The sequence below is a fragment of the Schistocerca piceifrons genome, chromosome 10 (assembly GCF_021461385.2).
Source record: "Schistocerca piceifrons isolate TAMUIC-IGC-003096 chromosome 10, iqSchPice1.1, whole genome shotgun sequence".
Taxonomy (NCBI): Eukaryota; Metazoa; Arthropoda; class Insecta; order Orthoptera; family Acrididae; genus Schistocerca; species Schistocerca piceifrons.
Genome location: NC_060147.1, coordinates 45702361 through 45724017, shown reverse-complemented (window position 1 = coordinate 45724017; position 21657 = coordinate 45702361).

The following is a 21657-nucleotide window of genomic DNA, read 5'->3' as shown; positions in this document are numbered from 1 at the left end:
GATTTAAGTGTCAGGAAGTCGTTTTTGAAAGTATTTGTATGGACTGTAGCCATGTATGGAAGTGAAACGTGGACGATAAATAGTTTGGACAAAAAGAGAATAGAAGCTTTCGAAATGTGGTGCTACAGAAGAATGCTGAAGATTAGATGGGTAGATCACATAACTAATGAGGAGGTATTGAATAAAATTGGGGAGGAGTTTGTGGCACAACTTGACAAGAAGAAGGGATCGGTTTGTATGACATATTCTGAGGCATCAAGGGATCACCAATTTAGTATTGGAGGGCAGCGTGGAGGGTAAAAATCGCAGAGGGAGACGAAGAGATGAATACACTAAGCAGATTCAGAAGGTTGTAGGTTGCAGTAGGTACTGGGAGATGAAGAAGCTTGCACAGGATAGAGTAGCATGGAGAGCTGCAACAAACCAGTCTCAGGACTGAAGACCACAACAACAACAACGAGACGAGTGGGCATGACCTCACAGTGAGGATATTCAAATGATAGAGCACACCAATCAGTCGTCCTTTTCTTGCAGGTTTTATATGGCAAGTCTAGATTTCGGTTACTGCCTACCCATTATCAGTGCACCATTTATTGTATCAATGCATATTCTAGTCTCCTGCTGTTCCAGCTTCTGTCACAGTTCTTTTGAGACTGTGAAAGACTTCTTCACTGTAACAGAAGGCCGAACAACAGGGAACTGACGTACTAGAACACGCATTGATACGACAAAATAATGCATTGATAACGACTAGGCACTAGCGAAATCTAGTTTTGCGCTATAAAACCTGCAAGGAAAAACTGATTGCTGTGCTCTATCACTTGAAAGTCCTACCATAGTCGTTGAGTGCACCCACGTTCCTAATGGAAGGTAACCTGTTGAGTGTGAGGATAGTTTCGGGTAAACAGTACAGTGACGAATTGCAGTTTACTTTCAGATTTGAAACTGAAATTTTTCTGTATTGAGTTTACTCATAGAGGTTAGCTTTAATCGCCGTGAACAAATCAATGGTGATTTTAGTTCTGCTGCCGTTTTCTTGGATACATTGCACATCATTAGGTTGTGGCTAGTTTAGGACTTGAGTTTAAATTCTGAACTACGAAACATGTTGTCTGCTGCAGTAGTCATTAGTCGCATTTCCGACATACCTTACGGCGACTGCTTCCATCGCTGCACGTACCGCATTAATGCATTTGTGAAGCTACCCACCGCGTTTGTGTGTCGCCTAACCCAGCGGTAAACGGCAGCCGATGTGGCAAAATTGTAGCAAGAAGTGACAGACGTCAACCGTCAGGTAATTTGTACTACGTATTCACTTATTCGCACATTACAGCACTTTTATCATGGCACCTTTTAAAACCGAATCCCACAGACAGAACAATTTTTCTAAAAGTTTTTTTTGCTAGCCTTGATATTAAGTCTTGTGCGCCAAAAGGTGTGGTTTTCGCAAACTTGATATGCTTTATATTAGACTGTGGTACTAGCGTAAAAATTGCTGCCTGCTAGTACATTAATCGTGTATGGAATACCTACTGTGAGCACCTTGATTCTCCTTCTTTGGCGTAGAAACTTGAAGTCCACTCTGATCGGCTTCGTGTGTCTCCTTTCCAAATTTGCAAGCCTTTAACATTGTGACTGGACGTTCCGTCGCCTTGCCCGCCGGAACAATAAATTCCTGCTCTTTCCCTATCGTCAACAAATATAATCACGCTAAGGTATTACGGTATCATTTTTCTTCGTCAAAGTTGATTATGTCAAACAAATTTGACGGTGTAATAAAGAAACACCGTCAAACCTCGCCTGTCGTCAAATAAGTATGATCAAATCTAGGGGCCCGCCTTAGATTTCATCATAAAAGTCGTTCGTCTTCTGTCCACTGCAATGTGAAATGTAACCGCTTGCAGCGCTGGTGTCGCTACAGCTATTTCACGTCTCTGCACGTCTGTAGTACGTTTGTAAACATGGCTTCAAAGCTGGTGTTTCCTTCGACTCTTTTTTTTAATTTAACTTGCTTCGACTAGGGGAAGGGGGGCGGAATGAGCAATGGGCACAGTGCATGATATTATTTGTGTGTTGATGAGCAGATGGAATAGGCTGTAGGCGACATACGTCCACAGTCACAACTATAGCCAACCACCTCTACATCTGGAAACATCCAAGCAGCTTTTCAGCAAGCCGAAATAGAGTATGTGGCCACACTCTAAAATAGAAGATTCTTTCGTAGCTTTCTATTCTACATTCTTTTTAACTCTGGATGGCAGATGTTAAAAAGCACTCCATCTGTTATTAATTTTATCGTTGTTGAAAGACTAATTCCATTAATTAAATTATTCAAACATAAAAATAGTTCTTATTGCCCAGATAGTGTACTAAACATTTATTTACCTTTACGTATTCTACCTCCACAGATTTATAAACCGCTTCACACGTTTCTGAAATTATTTTGGTTAATGTGCAATGTGATACTCGAATGCTGTGTTGTAAACTAGAGTAGCTCTCTCCTGTATCAAGAAATCCCAGTGCCACAGTTTGCCTGTCTTCTGCACACATAGCATTTCTCAAGAGAGTATTCTGTTTTGTAATATGAGAAGCTACTTTACTGAGCACATACTGAAATTCATTTCGTAAGTAATTTATATTTAAGACTTCACATCTTCCACTTGTAGTTCTCGTACCAAATTCTGCTGAATGTTTCTATTATCTCGATGTAATACCTATGGCTTCATTCAAGTGTGTTCCCTTTTTTCCCGCACTTCTCTTCCAAATACACACACAATGCAATTGTGGTACCAACAAGTGCAGCGCATAACAAATTGGTATCCGCCATCTCGACATTTGACGAAAAATATGACGACAGTGTAATACCTCTTTTTAGCGCCACGTCAAAGATCTTTGTCAAAGAAATTTGACGAATATTTTATTATATTTCTTTGTCAATGAAATATGATACCGGTTAGTAGGACATGTTCTGAGGCATCAAGGGATCACAAATTTAGCATTGGAGGGCAGCGTGGAGGGTAAAAATCGTAGGAGACCAAGAGATGAATACACTAAGCAGATTCAGAAGGATGTAGGTTGCAGTAAGTACTGGGAGGTGAAGAAGCTTGCACAGGATAGAGTAGCATGGAGAGCTGCATCAAACCAATCCAGGACTGAAGACAACAACAACAACAATACCGGCCTAACCTAAGCCGGTGCGCTTGCCCGTGAAAAATGTTTCCGCGTTCACCTTCCATGCTTCCACTCACTATATTCTCGTGTGACATCTTCTGAAAGACGAAAACCGAATTTCGGAAGGTGTGAAGCAAATTTGGTAGAGCAGTGAAATATGGCATCTGGAAAACAGTGAAGTTTTTCGTGGCCACTCGGAAGCGGGTTTAGGAGCCCCATCTAAACGGGATGACAGTGACAACGCGCACAACTTGGAGGAGACGTGGACGTCATGAGAGCCCCAAAAACTGGAAATTTTTGTTTAATAGAGCACTATGAGTCCTCCTGATTTTATGTGTAGTACCTCATCCTATTCGTGTTTAAATGCCTTTCTAAAGCAGATGCGACGCGCGAATCCCCAACTGTCACACAGCTGTCAAACAGAAAACCTTGCACACAATATATCGTTATTTAATATTGGCCCCGCCAATTCCATAGCAACTCGTTTGTGTAATATCCTTGAAGAACAAATCAGCTGTGCTACGAGCAAGGATTTATTGCAATCGATCTTTCTGTCGATACAAGTAGATTACGTGAGTTTACCCGTGTTCTTCGCGGGCAGTTATAGTGTCCGGTTGCGCCCGTCGGGTTTGAGCAATGGAAATGAGCGTACAGCATTGTGGACCGGGAGACCCCCATTCGGGGAAGTTCGGCCGCCAAGGGCAAGTACTAATTGCATTCGATGCCTCATTGGGCGACTTGCGCGTCGGAGATGGGGATAAAATGATGATGAGGACAATACAACACCCAGTCCCTGAGCGGAGAAATCTCCTGCCCCAGTCGGGAATAGAACCCGAGCCTCTTGGCGTGGCATTCCGCAGCGCTGACTACTTTTTTTTTATTTTCTTAATATTATTTCGTTCGTTTTCGTTCGTTGCATCTGCTCGGGGTGGACGTCGTAAGACACCCGTTTAAGTTCTTCCTTGATCGATTAACTCAGTTCTTTTATTACAGAGGGCAGCTAACCCTCTGACCAAATACGCTGAGCTACCATACCAGCACCACTTGGCTAACGAGGGCGGATGGTTTTGAGCACGGCCGTAGTCGTCAAGCTGACAACGTCGTAGCCTGTGACGTCAGTAGGCCGGCTAGCGTGAGCAGCTGGGCCGAGACTGAAGTTTAGATTTCGTCGATTGCAGACGACGTGTCAGATATAAATACGCAATCACTTTCTTTTTTTGTAGATTTGGTCCCTATAAGTAACACAGTAACCTAGAAAAGCTAATTTCTCGCAGTATTACGCCGACTTTATGTCGGAATTACGCATTTTATTCTCGTTTCCTTGCAACGATGAACTTTACAATAACTCACATGTGCTTCATAGCAGTATATTATGACGTTTCGTACCCGAGATGTGGAGATACAAGTTCAGCAAACAATTTTGTGAGATGCCTACTAACATTATTTGCAGACTTGCAATTATTTCAGTCTGTTTTTTGAAATATATTATCATGTTCCTTCCTATATAAATGACAAACTAATATAAGAGTTTCTGACAGCTGCAACATATCTTTCACACCTTTATATACGAGGGTGGCATAATAACAATATTTTTAACGAGCGTTTTTTTGTGTATTGTTCATTAGTAGGTTAGATTTTTTTTTTAATCACAGGTCATACACAATCTACACATCTTTCTGAGTCAGAATGAACTGGGGACCTTGCTGTAGGATTTGCATAAGAAGCATGACTGAAATTTATCAGTGCATTAAAGTTTATTTCATAGTGGCCACCTCCTCCTTGCCAGTACTAATCAGAGCATTTAAGGACTGAGGTAATGGGTAAGAAAAAAGTTTCATAATTTTGTGTCAAAAGTTATGTAATGTTTTTAATTTTCTATTAACTTCCTCCTTCTTGGAACATATTAAATGATCATTTTGGAGTTTGGTGTAATTATTTAACAATATGTTACACATAATGGAAACCAGCTTTTTGTAGATATCAGTAAGTGGCCTTCCACAGAGACATGAATCCGTTAGGGAATCAGTAGGGAATCTGAACACTGAGATGTAACCCTCTTCCTTGCTGGATTTGTAGTTGCTGTTGCAACCAGGAACACATTTTTCTGGCATCTGCAAATAGAATGATGCATTAATTGCGAACATCTTAAAGCAACATACTATTATGTAAAAATAGCAAATGAGAATTTGGGTGGACTGGTTTTTTCTACTGCTTGGACATCACGAAACACAAGTCTACAAATAGAATCAAATGTGTAGAAATATTCATAATATTAACACAAAATCACTTAGGAGAAGATTCTGATACTAAACTTATGAATTCAAAACTTTATTTTCAAATTATATCTAGAATATAGTAGAACTTTTGTTGCAGTTGTATAGACGAAAGTCGATCACGTAGCACACTTGCACATATACATGTAAAAACGCTACAAACTTCACAGAATTGTATACTTACATTGTGTTCTTCGACTGTAGTCACGACTACATGCTATAATTTTTGCAGCGTCCAGTATAGCATAATTACACTGTAATGTCGGATAAAACAGACACCGCGAAAGTACGTAAACGACTGCTTCCGTTTGCTACCTTGTAGCCACAGCCATACGGTAGGCTTTAACGTAACGTTGCCACATTTCAGTCCTCCGGCCTCTAATACAGGCGGCCGTGCTTTGAGCAATGACGTAATACCTAAGGCAAAGACGCTACATGGAGGCAATCTTTGAAAGTAACTGATCAGATTCGTGAACAGACGAATGCAGCATACGATAAAATTATAGTGTCCTTATTTAGTCGCGCATTATATCGAAAAGAATTGAAGGTAATAAAAATAAATAAGAACAGAAAAAGAGAAATAGGCATGTCGTATTTTATGCGAGTAAGAAAAGCACAGAGAACCTTTAAACACATTACAATATAACGCATGATGAAGTCGTAATATTGTGAAACAGCATTAATTTTTTGTAATAATTACCGAATGTAACGCGACTACCGCGGGAAAATGGCGGGTTTGGACATCGAGAAACTAAAATGTAACACGACGACGGAAACATGAAATAAATGATAACATACATGAAACCTAACAAGAACAGTAGCTGAAATGTGGAGAAATCGACACAGAAATCCTAAAACAGAAACCTGTACATAAGTAACGAAAATTCACAAAAAGTAACAAATACTGGAACCGGTAACTAGAATTAAGGTATATGAGGTCTTTCAGATTCTAAACTCCGGGAAAAAAGTTTGCATGGCAAAGCATAGAATCCGAATCCGAATGAAAGCTTCAGTAGTTGCATTTGGAAACATTTGCCAAAAATTGTTATTTGTTAGCACGTGAGCTTTTCAGATGGAAGCCATAATAAGATTTAATGATGGAATACAAACAAGTTAAAATCCATAAGCAGTCTAGGTACCAAAACTGGGGACAATATGGAAACTGGGCTGCTACGAGTTGACAGGCAACATGTCGCTGAGGCTGAGAAACCTGCTGCAAGCATGACAAAGGAGGCCAGAATGACAAAGAAAAGAAAGAAAACTAAACAAGATGGAAAAAAGACTCTCACACTTAGCGATTTTTGCGATAGTGGCACAGAGCACAAGTGAATGGAGTGTAGTGCGTAATAGACAGCCTCATCTGCACTTTTATTGAAGACTGGCTACATATGACTAACATCAACTGTCAAGTTTCAGATAGTGATTGTAAACGTCACAGGATAGAAAGAACGTATACAAAGAAAACAATGTTTCACATTTCATTATGAGAGACAGCAGAGGGTGTTCCATTTAAATTTTGAAAGGGGTGCTTCCGCGAGAACTTTTCATCTGTCTCTAGCCCTTAGAATTCAACACGTTCTATTTCACTGATCATTTGATTACCATGTGGCGTTAAACTTCGGCCGCTGTGGTAGTTCCGCGTTAAAAACTATATGCACTGCGTTTTGTCTCTGACATGCCTCAGTCTGTGTTCTGTGACTTACGAGACGGCCGCGGTGGCCGAGCGGATCTAGGCGCTTCAGTCCGAAACCGCTAGACTGCTATGGTCGCAGGTTCGAATCCTGCCTCGGGCATGGATGTGTATGATGTCCTTAGGTTAGTTATGTAGATGCCGTGTTTCTTGACTTCCGCAAGGCGTTCTATACAGTTCCCCACAGTCGTTTAATGAGCAAAGTAAGAGCATATGGACTACCAGACCAATTGTGTGATTGGATTGAAGAGTTCCTAGATAACAGAACGCAGCATGTCATTCCCAATGGAGAGAAGTCTTCCGAAGTAAGAGTGATTTCAGGTGTGCCGCAGGGGATTGTCATAGGACCGTTGCTATTCACAATATACATAAATGACCTTGTGGATGACGTCGGAGGTTCACTGAGGCTTTTTGCAGATGATGCTGTGGTGAATCGAGAGGTTGTAACAATGGAAAATTGTACTGAAATGCAGGAGGATCTGCAGCGAATAGACGCATGGTGCAGGGAGTGGCAATTGAGTTTCAATGTAGACAAGTGTAATGTGCTGCGAATACATAGAAAGATAGTTCCCTTACCATTTAACTACAAAATAGCAGGTCAGCAACTGGAAGCAGTTAATTCCATAAATTATCTGGGAGTACGCATTAGGAGTGATTTAAAATGGAATGATCATATAAAGTTGATCGTCGGTAAAGCGGATGCCAGACTGAGATTAATTGGAAGAATACGAAGGAAATGCAATCCGAAAACAAAGGAAGTAGGTTACAGTACGCTTGTTCGCCCACTGCTTGAATACTGCTCAACAGTGTGGGATCCGTACCAGATAGTATTGATAGAAGAGATAGAGAAGATCCAACGGAGAGCAGCGCGCTTCGTTACAGGATCATTTAGTAATCGGGAAAGCGTTACGGAGATGATAGATAAACTCCAGTGGAAGAGTCTGCAGGAGAGACGCTCAGTAGCTCGGTACGGGCTTTTGTTGAAGTTTCGAGAACATACCTTCACCGAGGAGTCAAGCAGTATATTGCTCCCTCCTACGTATATCTCGCGATGAGACGATGAGGATAAAATCAGAGAGATTAGAGCCCACACAGAGGCATACAGACAATCCTTCTTTCCACGAACAATACGAGACTGGAATAGAAGGGAGAACCGATAGAGGTACTCAGGGTACCCTCCGCCACACACCGTCAGATGGCTTGCGGAGTATGGATGTAGATGTAGATGTTTAAGTAATTCTACGTTATAGGGGGCTGATGACCTCATATGTTAGTCCCATAGTTCTCAGAGCCATTTGAACCACTTTTTTTTGTGACTTACGAAAAAATTTTATTTTTACCCTGTTTCTGAATCATTTACATTGCATTCCACATTTTCCATAGAGAGACTAGCAGTTGGCCGCCGAACACGACTGGCACATCCCGGCCAAGAATGTCATACCATCATTTCATTTTTCATAGAGATACTTGTGTTACAGGAAATAGAAATTGTTTTCTGTGACCTGCCATGTTTTAGGAACAAGTACAGAACCCTGCAACATCCCCTAATTCACAGCAACGTAGTGAGAAAGAGTCTTCTCATGCAGAGAGGAATAGGACAGGCTTAACGCGCACAGCCGCGTTAACAGAATAAAATCTGTCCCCCGTTCGTTGACACCAGAGAACAAGTTTTATTTCCTACTGTCTAGGTATGAAAAGAACCATTGTTCAGCTTTTTTCGTAATTCTATAACGTTCCAACGTAAGTAAAAGTTTATGATGGTTTACCTTCTCTTGCCGACAGTACGGGTAATGTAACTGATCATGATAAACAGAAGACCAAAATTCTAAACCTAGCTTTCAAAAACTAGTTTATGGTACAGGATTTCAGCCCCATTCCCCCTTTCAATTATCGAACAAACGCAAGGATGGCTGACATAGTGTTTAGTGTATCTGGGATTGTAAAACAGTTAAGATCCTTAGACTCCAGGAAAGCATTGGCCCAGACGGTATCCCCGTAAGATTATATGTTGACTATGCTACAAATATAGCACCAGTCTTATCCATCATCTATCAGAGATCACTGGAACAGCGGAAACTTCCACGGGACTGGAAGAAGGCCCAGGTCATAGCAATCTATAAAAAGGGTAGAAAATCGGATGCATATAATTACCGGCCAATGTCACTGACATCGTTTTGTTGTAGAATCATGGAACATATTTTGTGTTCAGACATAATGACTTTCTAGACTCTGAGAAGCTCATCTGCAGAAACCAGCACGGTTTTAGGAAACGGCGGTCATGCGAGACACAGCAGGCCCTCTCTGTGCATTATATACTTCAGACTCTAGGTACCGGCTCCAAGATTGATGCCATATTTATGGACTTTCGAAAGGCGTTCGTCTCAGTTCCACACTGTCGCCTGCTACAAAAAGTGCGCGCTGACGGTCTATCCAGTGACATATGTGGTTGGATAGAAAGTTTTCTAACAGACAGGGAGCAGTATGTCGTCCTGAACGGGGTGACTTCAACAGAAACAAACCTAACTTCAGGCGTGCACCAGGGCAACGTAATAGGTCCGCTGCTTTTTACGATTTACATAAACGTTCTGACAGCGGCATTAAGACTGTTTGCCGATGATGCTGTAGTCTACAGGAAAGCAGTATCAGACGAAAGTTGTGAACAAATCAATGAGGATTTGCAGAAAATAAATGCGTGGTGTAATGACTGGCAGTTATCTCTCAATATTAGTAAGTGTAACCTACTGCGTATAACAAGGCGAAAATCCCCATTTAATGTACGAGTACAAAATAAATGCCAAGTCTTAGGAAGCGGTAACATCCGTCAGGTATCTGGGTGTGAATATTCGAAATGATCTCAAATGGAATGATCAGATTACACAAGTAACGGGTAAGGCGAACTCTAGATTGCGATTTATTGGTAGAATCCTGAAGCGATGCAGTCCTTCAGCGAAGGAAATAGCTCATAATACGTTAGTTCGTCCAGTCTTAGACCCTTACCAGTTGGGTCTGATTCAAGAGACTGAGTAGGTCTAAGAAGAGCGGCAAGATTCGTGACTGGTACATTTAGCCATCGCGAGAGCATTGCATATTTCAGAGAAAGTTTGAAGTGGGGCATACTTGCAGATAGGCGGCGCGCTAAACGGAAGGGGCTGCTCACGAAATTCCGAAATCCGATCTTCACCGATTATGTAGAGCATATATTATTACCATCAACTTTCAGACCATGCAATGATCACCATTCAAAGATAAGGGAAATTAGAGCTCGTACTGAGGCGTTCAGACAGTGGTTTTTCCCTCGCGCTATCCGCGAGTGGAACAGGGAGGAGGATATACAGGGTGTTACAAAAAGGTACGGCCAAATTTTCAGGAAACATTCCTCACACACAAAGAAAGAAAATATGTTATGTGGACATGTGTCCGGAAACGCTTACTTTCCATGTTAGTGCTCATTTTATTATTTCTCATCAAATCACATTAATCATGGAATGAAAACACACAGCAACAGAACGTACCAGCGTGACTTCAAACACTTTGTTACAGGAAATGTTCAAAATGTCCTCCGTTAGCGAGGATACATGCAGCCACCCTCCGTCGCATGGAATCCCTGGTGCGCTGATGCAGCCCTGGAGAATGGTGTATTGTATCACAGCCGTCCACAATACGAGCACGAAGAGTCTCTACGTTTGGTACCGGGTTTGCGTAGACAAGAGCTTTCAAATGCCCCCATAAATGAAAGTGAAGAGGGTTGAGGTCAGGAGAGCGTGGAGGCCATGAAATTAGTCCGCCTCCACCAATCCATCGGTTACCGAATCTGTTGTTGAGAAGCGTACGAACGCTTCGACTGAAATGTGCAGGAGGTCCATCGTGCATGAACCACATGTTGTGTCGTACTTGTAAAGGCACATGTTCTAGCAGCACAGGGGGAGTATCCCGTATGAAATCATGATAATGTGCTCCATTGAGCGTAGGTGGAAGAACATGTGGCCAATCAAGACATCACCAACAATGCCTACCCAAACGTTCACAGAAAATCTGAGTTGATGACGTGATTGCACAATTGCGTGCGGATTCTCGTCAGCCCACACATGTTGATTGTGAAAATTTACAATGTGATCACGTTGGAATGAAGCGTCATCCGTAAAGAGAACATTTGCACTGAAATGAGGACTGACACATTGTCGGATGAACCATTCGCAGAAGTGTACCCGTGGAGGCCAATCAGCTGCTGATAGTGCCTGCACACGCTGTACATGGTACGGAAACAACCGGTTCTCCCGTAGCACTCTCCATACAGTGACGTGGTCAACGTTACCTTGTACAGCAGCAACTTCTCTGACGCTGACATTAGGGTTATCGTCAACTGCACGAAGAATTGCCTCGTCCATTGCAGGTGTCCTCGTCGTTCTAGGTCTTCCCCTGTCGCGAGTCATAGGCTGGAATGTTCCGTGCTCCCTAAGACGCCGATCAATTGCTTCGAACGTCTTCCTGTCGGGACAACTTCGTTCTGGAAATCTGTCTCGATACAAATGTACCGCGCCACGGCTGTTGCCCCGTGCTAATCCATACATCAAATGGGCATCTGCCTACTCCGCATTTGTAAACATTGCACTGACTGCAAAACCACGTTCGTGATGAACACTAACCTGTTGATGCTACGCACTGATGTGCTTGATGCTAGTACTGTAGAGCAATGAGTCGCATGTCAACACAAGCACCGAAGTCAACATTACCTTCCTTCAATTGGGCCAACTGGCGGTGAATCGAGGAAGTACAGTACATACTGACGAAACTAAAATGAGCTCTAACATGGAAATTAAGCGTTTCCGGACACATGTCCACATAACATCTTTTCTTTATTTGTGCGTGAGGAATGTTTCCTGAAAGTTTGTCCGTACCTTTTTGTAACACCCTGTATGACTTTGGCGCGAATTGTGCCCTTCGCCACACACTGCTTGGTGGCTAGTGGAGTATACATGTAGATTCAAAACAGCTGTGAGACTCAGAAAAAATACTCATCTAACTGCTCTGACATCACTATTTCGTTCAGTTGTCTACATTTACATCTACATTAAATACATACTTTCCAAAGCGCCCTTAAATGCCTGGCACAGTGTTCATCGAAGCACCTTCACAGTAATTCTCTATTATTCCACTCTCGAACAGACATGTGATTACACTTTCACGCAATTTGGGTGCATAGATCCTGAGAAATCAGTACCCAGAACAACCACCTCTGGCCGTAATAACGGCCTTGATACGCCTGGGCATTGAGTCAAACAGAGCTCGGATGTCGTGTACCGGTACAGCTGCCCACGCAGCTTCAACACGATACCACAGTTCATCAAGAGTAGTGACTGGCGTATTGCGACGAGCCAGTTGCTCGGCCACCATTGACCAGACGTTTTCAGTTGGTGAGAGATCTGGAAAATGTGCTGGCCAGGGCAGCAGACGAACATTTTCTGTAGCCAGAAAGGCCCGTACAGGACCTGCAATATGCGGTCGTGCATTATCCTGCTGAAATGTAGGGTTTCGCAGGGATCGAATGGAGGGTAGAACCACGGGTCGTAAAATATCTGAAATGTAACGTCCACTGTTCAAAGTGCCGTCAATGCGAACAAGAGGAGACCGAGACGTGTAACCAATGGCAGCCCATACCATCATGCCGGGTGATATGTCAGTATGGCGATGACGAATACACGCTTCCAGTGTGCGTTCACCGCGATGTCGCCAAACACGGATGCGACCATTATGATGCTGTAAACAGAACCTGGATTGATCCGAAAAAATTAAGTTTTACCATTCGTGCACCCAGGTTTGTCGTTGAGTACACCGTCGCAGGCGCTCCTGTCTGTGACGCAGCGTCAAGGATAACCGGAGCCATGGTCTCCGAGCTGATAGTACATAGCGCTGCAAATGTCGTCGAACTGTTCGTGCAGATGATTGTTGTCTTGCAAACGTCCCCATCTGTAGACTCAGGGATCGAGACGTGGCTGCACGATCCGTTACAGCCATGCAGATAAGATGCCTGTCATCTCGACTGCTAGTGATACTAGGCCGTTGGGATCCAGCACGGCGTTCCATATTACCCTCCTGAACCCACCGATTCCATATTCTGCTAACAGTCATTGGATCTCGACCAACGCGAGGAGCAATGTCGCGATACGATAAACCGCAATAGCGATAGGCTACCATCCGACCTTTATCAAAGTCGGAAACGTGATGGTAGGCATTTCTCCTCCTTACACGAGGCATCACAACAACATTTGACCAGGCGACGCCGGTCAACTGCTGTTTGTGTATGATAAATCGGTTGGAAACTTCCCTCACGACAGCACGTTGTAGGTGTCGCCTCTGGCGCCAACCTTGTGTGAATGCTCTGAAAAGCTAATCATTTTCATATCACAGCGTCTTCTTCCTGTCGCTTTAATTTAGCGTCTGTAGCACGTCATCTTCGTGGTGCAGCAATTTTAATGGCCTGTAGTGTATAACCGTGATTAAGAATGTTGCCGATATCTTAGTACCTGCCTTAACTGACATATTTAGTTTTTCCCTCGTGAACGGAATGTATGAGGGCTATTCAGGAAGAAGGGAACGTTTCCGTCTGACGCCGCTAGGCGCGCTCCGATCGCGAGTATTTTGGTGTGTGCGTGTTCGGCAGCTCAGTCGGCATCCATCCGTGACAGGGAGAACGTCTCTACGCGTCTGGTTTTTTCGATATTCGAATTTGAAATGTGTGCTGCAATCGAAAATCCCGCCAGTTGTGAGGTGCGGTCTGTGATACGGTTTTTGTTGACAAAAAACCTAAAAACTATAGAAATTTATATGTGCGAAGTGTACGGAAACAACGTAATGAGTGAATGTTCCGTCCGGAAATGGTGCATTCAGTTTAAAAGTGGCCGAAGAAATGATGAAGAGAAGAGTGGACTCCAGACTGACGATCTTGTCGCTAATGTTGATGAAACGATTCCTGAAAACCGTCGCTTCACAATAACAGAGCTTTCGCTTTCTTTTCCACAAGTTTCACGGACTTTATCGTTTGACATTGTCATTCAAAAGCTAGGCTACCACAAACATTTGCACGATGAGTGCCCAAAACGATGACAGAGCACCATAAAGAACAGCGAATGAGGGCAATGTTGACATTTCTGGAGGCCTACCACAAACATGGTGATTCATTACTGGATCGAATCGTAACCGGTACGAGACTTGGGTGAAACACGTTAATTTCGAGACACAATTACAGTCCATGGAGTGGGGCCACTCAAGGTCCCCCCAAAAACCAAGAAAATGTTTGCAAACCTTGTCAGCAAGGAAGTTGATAGCGACAGTGTTTTGGGACAGGCAAGGTGTGCTTCTTATTGATTTTCTCGAACGTGGAGGAACAATAAATTCTGCCCGGTACTGTCGAACTTTGCACAGTCTTGGAAGAGCAGTTCAAAACAAACGCCGAAGAAAGCTGACGTCTAAAATTTTGTTTTTGCACGACAATGCCCGACCTCATGCGGCAAACCGTACTAAAGAACTCCTTAATTCATTCAGATGGGAAATTTTCCCGCATCCGCCCTACAGCCACGATCTTGCACCAAGCTACTTCCACTTGTTACCCATGATGAAGAACCGGCTTGCAACGCAGCGCTTGGATGACGACGCGGAACTCCAGGCGGGCGTGACTCACGGGCTGAAGTCTCAGGCGTCAGAATTTTATGACGAAGGCCTTTCAAAGCTTGTGCACCGCTATGATAAGTGCCCCAGTGTGTTTGGTAACTATGAGGAAAGGTAGTATGTCATTCGCTCTTTCAGATGTATGTAATAAAATGTATTTCTTGTACTTAGTTTTTTTAATGCCAAAACGTTCCTTATTTTCTGAATAGCCCTTGTACTTCACCGGATGGAAAAGGAGCATAATGTGACCCATCCATAAGATCGAAAACCCCCAACTGCCTAGTAATTACAGACAAATTAGCATACTGCCAGCGGTTTCCAAAGCACCGGAATATATTGTTCATTATTAAACCACTGAACACCTGCATGAATTCAACCTATATGACAAATTTCAATCCGGTTTCCGTAAACACCACAGGTAAACAATGGTTTAATTAAAGTAACTGATGACCTGAAATGCGCCGTCGACAGCCGAAAGGCAACAATATTGACGCTACTAGACTTCAGCAAAGCTTTTGACACTGTCAACTTTACGGCAATGAGGTGGTTTGAAAGCTACTTAAAAGACTGACAGCAATGTATTGCCTGCGTAAATGAATAATCTACCTGGAAACATGTCTCCTCAGGAGTGCCACAAGGATCAGCCTTAAGCCCACCTTTGTTTTCCTTGTATGTCAATGACATTTCATCGGTTCTGTCCTCCTGCACATATTTCTATGCCCACGACCTTCAGCTTTACTCAAGTGTCAGACTTGAAGGTATAAACACTGCAATCGTTCAGATGAATGACAATCTGTCTTCAGTGATAACACGGGCCAAAAATCTGGGGCTTAAACTAAATGCAATTAAGACACAAGTCGTCTTTATAGCTCATCAGAAATTAATAAGTTCAAATTTCTGCGAACAGCTGCCTCCTATTCTCCTTGACGGTACTCCAGTACCATATCAGAAACAATTAAGAACTTGGGTGTAACTTTGGATGAGCTTCTCAACTGAGCAGAGGATACAGTCGCACTGTGCCAGAAGATGCCCCTCTATCTCTAAGCAATCAAAAAGCTTCGAAACATATTTCCACAGGATGTGAAACGCCAGCTCGTACGAGCACTCTTTCAACTGAACCTCCACTATTGTGTTGTAATGCGACGTGACACGAGTAGTGGAAACAAAAGACCGTTAGAACTAACCGTGAATGCCTGTGTGCGTTACACCAACACCGACTCAAAGGAAGGCCTCGGCGCTTGCTCATGACGTCACGTCAGCTAGGCACGGCGAACGCCAGGTCTGTTGCAGGCATGCTCATAATGGTGGTGTCTCCCTCCCTGACACAGGAAAATGTGAAACTATTGGCGGTAGTTGACCAACACACATTGTTCTGAGAGATTTCTGCAGTCAACTAATTGTGCAATTCATTACACTTCTTAACAAATAGTGTACTTCTGAACTTAAATTTCCACCTGTTTTAAGGATTGGCACACAAAAACAACTTCATGGCCCAGCAGCAACAGAATTCGTGCTTCTTTACCTTATTTGTAAATCTGAGGAAGTTACGTTTGTACTGGGTTGCTTTTACAAGAAACTGTGAACATATTGGTGCTCTTCCTTAGGTATCTTGGTTGACTATGCGGTGAGGAGCACTGAATGTTAATGAAATATCTTGCAATTGTACACGTTAGGGGAGTGTGTGGGGGACAGAGGAAGAGGCAGAGAGAGATACCTGTTTGATCAAATAATTTTTTTTTATCTTACAAAGTTTCTCCTTTCAGTTGCAAGAGGGGAATATTTATCTTTTCTATTGTGCATGTTTAAAAAAGCTTAAGCTCAGCAGTATTTTCGATGTATGACGCTATTTTGTTTCCTGTTTTGAATTCCTTTCGTTGAAAACGACTGTAATCTAATGACTAGCAACAGTTGAACATTTACACATGTAAATTAGTTCACATTTCCAGTTCCGATGTCAAGCGAAAATAAATGAATAAATAAAAGTAACGAGTTCATTGTAAGCGGGTTGGGGTAAGTTTCGATAGTTAAATGGATCAAGTAAATATAGTTTCTTGAATGTAAAATTTCCGAAGCTCGCAATGGGGCAAAGCATCTTCTCATATTGACCTACGTTTGTTTCGATAGGATTCAGTAATACAGAACTATGATCTTCATTTGTAGCTTTACGATAGTAAGAAAATCTTTCATCTAAATAAAACTGCAGAATCCAAAACAATACCAAACAGTTTGTCCAAAAATAAGAGATTTATAGTGATAAGCACGCCCAGGCGTTTCTGCCTGCAACAGACCTGGCGTTCGCCGTGCCTAGCTGACGTGACGTCACCAACAAGAGCCGAGGCCTTCCTTTGAGTCGGTGTTGGTTACACCTGCAACATTCACCGATACAACCAGTGCTTCATACTCCCAGCTAGGGTGGCTGTGGCGGGACAAATTGCTTGACTACCACACTCTATGTCTGCTTCACCAGCTCCTCATTGTGCAAGCGCACCAGTACCTTGCTATAGAGATTAAACACCTTTTGATGCCATCGTAATAGAAACACAAGGTCGCTTTTATGTGGTATCCTAACTGTACCCACTCCCTTCTCTGTTGACGCAGTCCGCCTCTGGAACAAACTTCCCCTTACTTTGCAGATATTTCAATCCCCTGCTGCTTTTAAGAAGAAGTTGAAGAATTTCCTGCTATCATCCTCACAACATTTTCCACAAAATTAATGTACGAGGTGCATTCAAGTTCTAAGGCCTCCGATTTTTTTCTCCGGACTGGAAAGAGATAGAAACATGCGCATTGTTTTAAAATGAGGCCGCGTTCATTGTCAATACATCCCAGAGATGGCAGCACCGTACGGCAGATGGAATTTTACCGCCAGCAGCGAGAATGAGATCTGTTTTAAATACTTAAAATGGCGACGTTTTCCTTACTTGAACAGCGTGCAATCATTCATTTTCTGAATTTGCGTGGTGTGAAACCGATTGAAATTCATCGACAGTTGAAGGAGACATGTGGTGATGGAGTTATGGATGTGTCGAAAGTGCGTTCGTGGGTGCGACAGTTTAATGAAGGCAGAACATCGTGTGACAACAAACCGAAACAACCTCGGGCTTGCACAAGCCGGTCTGACGACACGATCGAGAAAGTGGAGAGAATTGTTTTGGGGGATCGCCGAATGACTGTTGAACAGATCGCCTCCAGAGTTGGCATTTCTGTGGGTTCTGTGCACACAATCCTGCATGACGACCTGAAAATGCGAAAAGTGTCATCCAGGTGGGTGCCACGAATGCTGACGGACGACCACACGGCTGCCCGTGTGGCATGTTGCCAAGCAATGTTGACGTGCAATGACAGCACGAATGGGACTTTCTTTTCGTCGGTTGTGACAATGGATGAGACGTGGATGCCATTTTTCAATCCAGAAACAAAGCGCCAGTCAGCTCAATGGAAGCACACAGATTCACCGCCACCAAAAAAATTTCGGGTAGCCGCCAGTGCTGAAAAAATCATGGTGTCTATGTTCTGGGACAGCGAGGGCGTAATCCTTACCCATTGCGTTCCAAAGGGCACTACGGTAACAGGTGCATCCTACGAAAATGTTTTGAAGAACAAATTCCTTCCTGCACTGCAATAAAAACGCCCGGAGGGGCTGCGCGTGTGCTGTTTCACCGAGACAACGCACCCGCACATCGAGCTAACGTTACGCAACAGTTTCTTCGTGATAACAACTTTGAAGTGATTCCTCATGCTCCCTACTCACCTGACCTGGCTCCTAGTGACTTTTGGCTTCTTCCAACAATGAAAGACACTCTCCGTGGCCGCACATTCACCAGCCGTGCTGCTATTGCCTCAGCGATTTTCCAGTGGTCAAAACAGACTCCTAAAGAAGCCTTCGCCGCTGCCATGGAATCATGGCGTCAGCGTTGTGAAAAATGTGTACGTCTGCAGGGCGACTACATCGAGAAGTAACGCCAGTTTCATCGATTTCGGGTGAATAGTTAATTAGAAAAAAAATCGGAGGCCTTAGAACTTGAATGCACCTCGTATTCTCCGTATCTGAACACATGTGACTCCTTTTTGTGGGGCTGTATTAAAGACACGGTGTACAGCAATAACCCCGAAACAATTGCTGAGCTTAAAACAGCAGTTCAGGGGGTCATCGACAGCATCAATGTTCCGACACTTGAGGGTGTCATGCAGAGTTTCGCTATTCGTCTGCGCCACATCGTCGCCAATGATCGCAGGCACATCGAACAAATCATAGCCTAAATCCGAATAGCTGTAGTGAGGTTTACATGTTGAATAAAGTGTGTGCACGCCGTAGTTTGTAACTAATTTACCTTTTTTTCACATAGTTCAATAATTGCTACCCGCTATTATGTAGCGCATGTTGCTGATCACTTGAGGTGACAGTTTTCCAAAAGTATTATAACTGAGAGTTTGGATTTCCAGAGTTACAGATTACTGGAGAAAGTCAGTATTACAAAGGTATTTAGATTTCAGTAAAATGATAACTGTTTGCAGATTTAATGCTACTCCTGTTGTTGTTGTGGTCTTCAGTCCTGAGACTGGTTTGATGCAGCTCTCCATGCTACTCTATCCTGTGCAAGCTTCTTCATCTCCCAGTACTTACTGCAACCTACATCCTTCTGAGTCTGCTTAGTGTATTCATCTCTTGGTCTCCCTCTACGATTTTTACCCTCCACGCTGCCCTCCAGTGCTAAATTTGTGATCCCTTGATGCCTCAGAACATTTCCTACCAACCCATCCCTTCTTCTAGTCAAGTTGTGCCACAAACTCCTCTTCCCCCTCAATTCTATTCAATACCTCCTCATTAGTTATGTGATCTACCCATCTAATCTTCAGCATTCTTCTGTAGCACCACATTTCGAAAGCTTCTATTCTCTTCTTGTCCAAACTATTTACCGTCCATGTTTCACTTCCATACTTGCCTACACTCCATACAAATATTTGCAGAAACGTCTTCCTGACAATTAAATCTATATTCGATGTTAACAAATTTCTCTTCTTCAGAAACTCTTTCCTTGCCATTGCCAGTCTACATTTTGTATCCTCTCTACTTCGACCATCATCAGTTATTTTGCTCCCCAAATAGCAAAACTCCTTTACTACTATAAGTGTCTGATTTCCTAATCTAATTCCCTCAGCATCACCCGACGTAATTCGACTACATTCCATTATCCTCGTTTTGCTTTTGTTGATGTTCATCTTATATCCTCCTTTTAAGACACTGTCCATTCCGTTCAACTGCTCTTCCAGGTCCTTTGCTGTCTCTGACGGAATTACAATTTCATCGGCGAACCTCAAAGTTTTTATTTCTTCTCCATGGATTTTAATACGTACTCCGAATTTTTCTTTTGTTTCCTTCACTGCTTGCTCGATATACAGATTGAATAACATTGGGGAGAGGCTACAACCCTGTCTCACTCCCTTCCCAACCACTGCTTCCCTTTTATGTCCCTCGACTCTTATAACTGCCATCTGGTTTCTATACAAATTGTAAATAGCCTTTCGCTCCCTGTATTTTACCCCTGCCACCTTTAGAATTTGAAAGAGGGTATTCCAGTCAACATTGTCAAAAGCTTTCTCTTAGTCTACAAATGCCAGAAATGTAGGTTTGCCCAATTGAAATCGGATGTGTGTGTTTATTGGCGCAATCACTAAATGATGTCTTTCTTTTTTTGCGTTTGATGTGGTCTTTGGTTGGCATTAAAGGGCTTATGGGCCCAGCATTATTTCGTAGGCAGGTCCTTAGGAAAGCTCAGAAAAGTGGTATTTCTTACCATTTCTTCACACAAAAACTCAGCCGCGGATTCCAAGACGGCTGTGCACTGCAAAAGGCTGAAACTTCTACTAAGTTTTCGAAAACAGCCACAAGTCACCCTTTGTGTTTTTTATGGACCGGTTTCGCACTTCAAATGAACAAGAGCATTATCAGAATGTACAGTTTATAGTTGGCTGACAGTTCTAAGGATTAACGTAACAGCGCTGTCAGTGTCAGTGTCATCATTTACCACTGTACTTATACTTTAAACGTTAATTTTAAGTACTGTAGTACAGCCAGATTAATCTTTAGAGCTGTCAGCAAACTTTTTTAAAGGCAACTATAAACTGTACAGGGTGGTCCATTGATAGTGACCGGGCCAAATATCTCACACAATAAGCATCAAACGAAAGAACTACAAAGAACGAAACTCGTCTAGCTTCAAGGGGGAAACAAGAGGGCGCAATGGGTGGCTCGCTAGATGTTGCTGCCGTAGGTGAAACGGATATCAACTGCGTTTTTTTAAAAAATAGGAACTCCCATTTTTATTACATATTCGTGTAGTGAGTAAAGAAATATGAATGTTTTAGTTGGACCACTCTTTTCGCTTTGTGCTAGATGGCGCTGTAATAGTCACGAACGTATAAGTACGTGGTATCACATAACATTCCGCCAGTGGGGACGGTATTTGCTTCGTGATACATTACCCGTGTTAAAATGGACCGTTTGACAATTGCGGAATAGGTCGATATCGTGTTGATGTATGGCTATTGTGATCACAATGCCCAACGGGCGTGTGTTATGTATGCTGCTCGGTATCCTGGACGACATCATCCAAGAGTCCGGACCGTTCGCCGGATAGTTACGTTATTTAAGGAAACATGAAGTGTTCAGCCACATGTGAAACGTCAACCACGACCTGCAACAAATGATGATGCCCAAGTAGGTGTTTTAGCTGCTGTCGCGGCTAATCCGCACATCAGTAGCAGACAAATTGCGCGAGAATCGCGAATCTCAAAAACGTCGGTGTTGAGAATGCTACATCAACATCGATTGCACCCGTACCATATTTCTATGCACCAGGA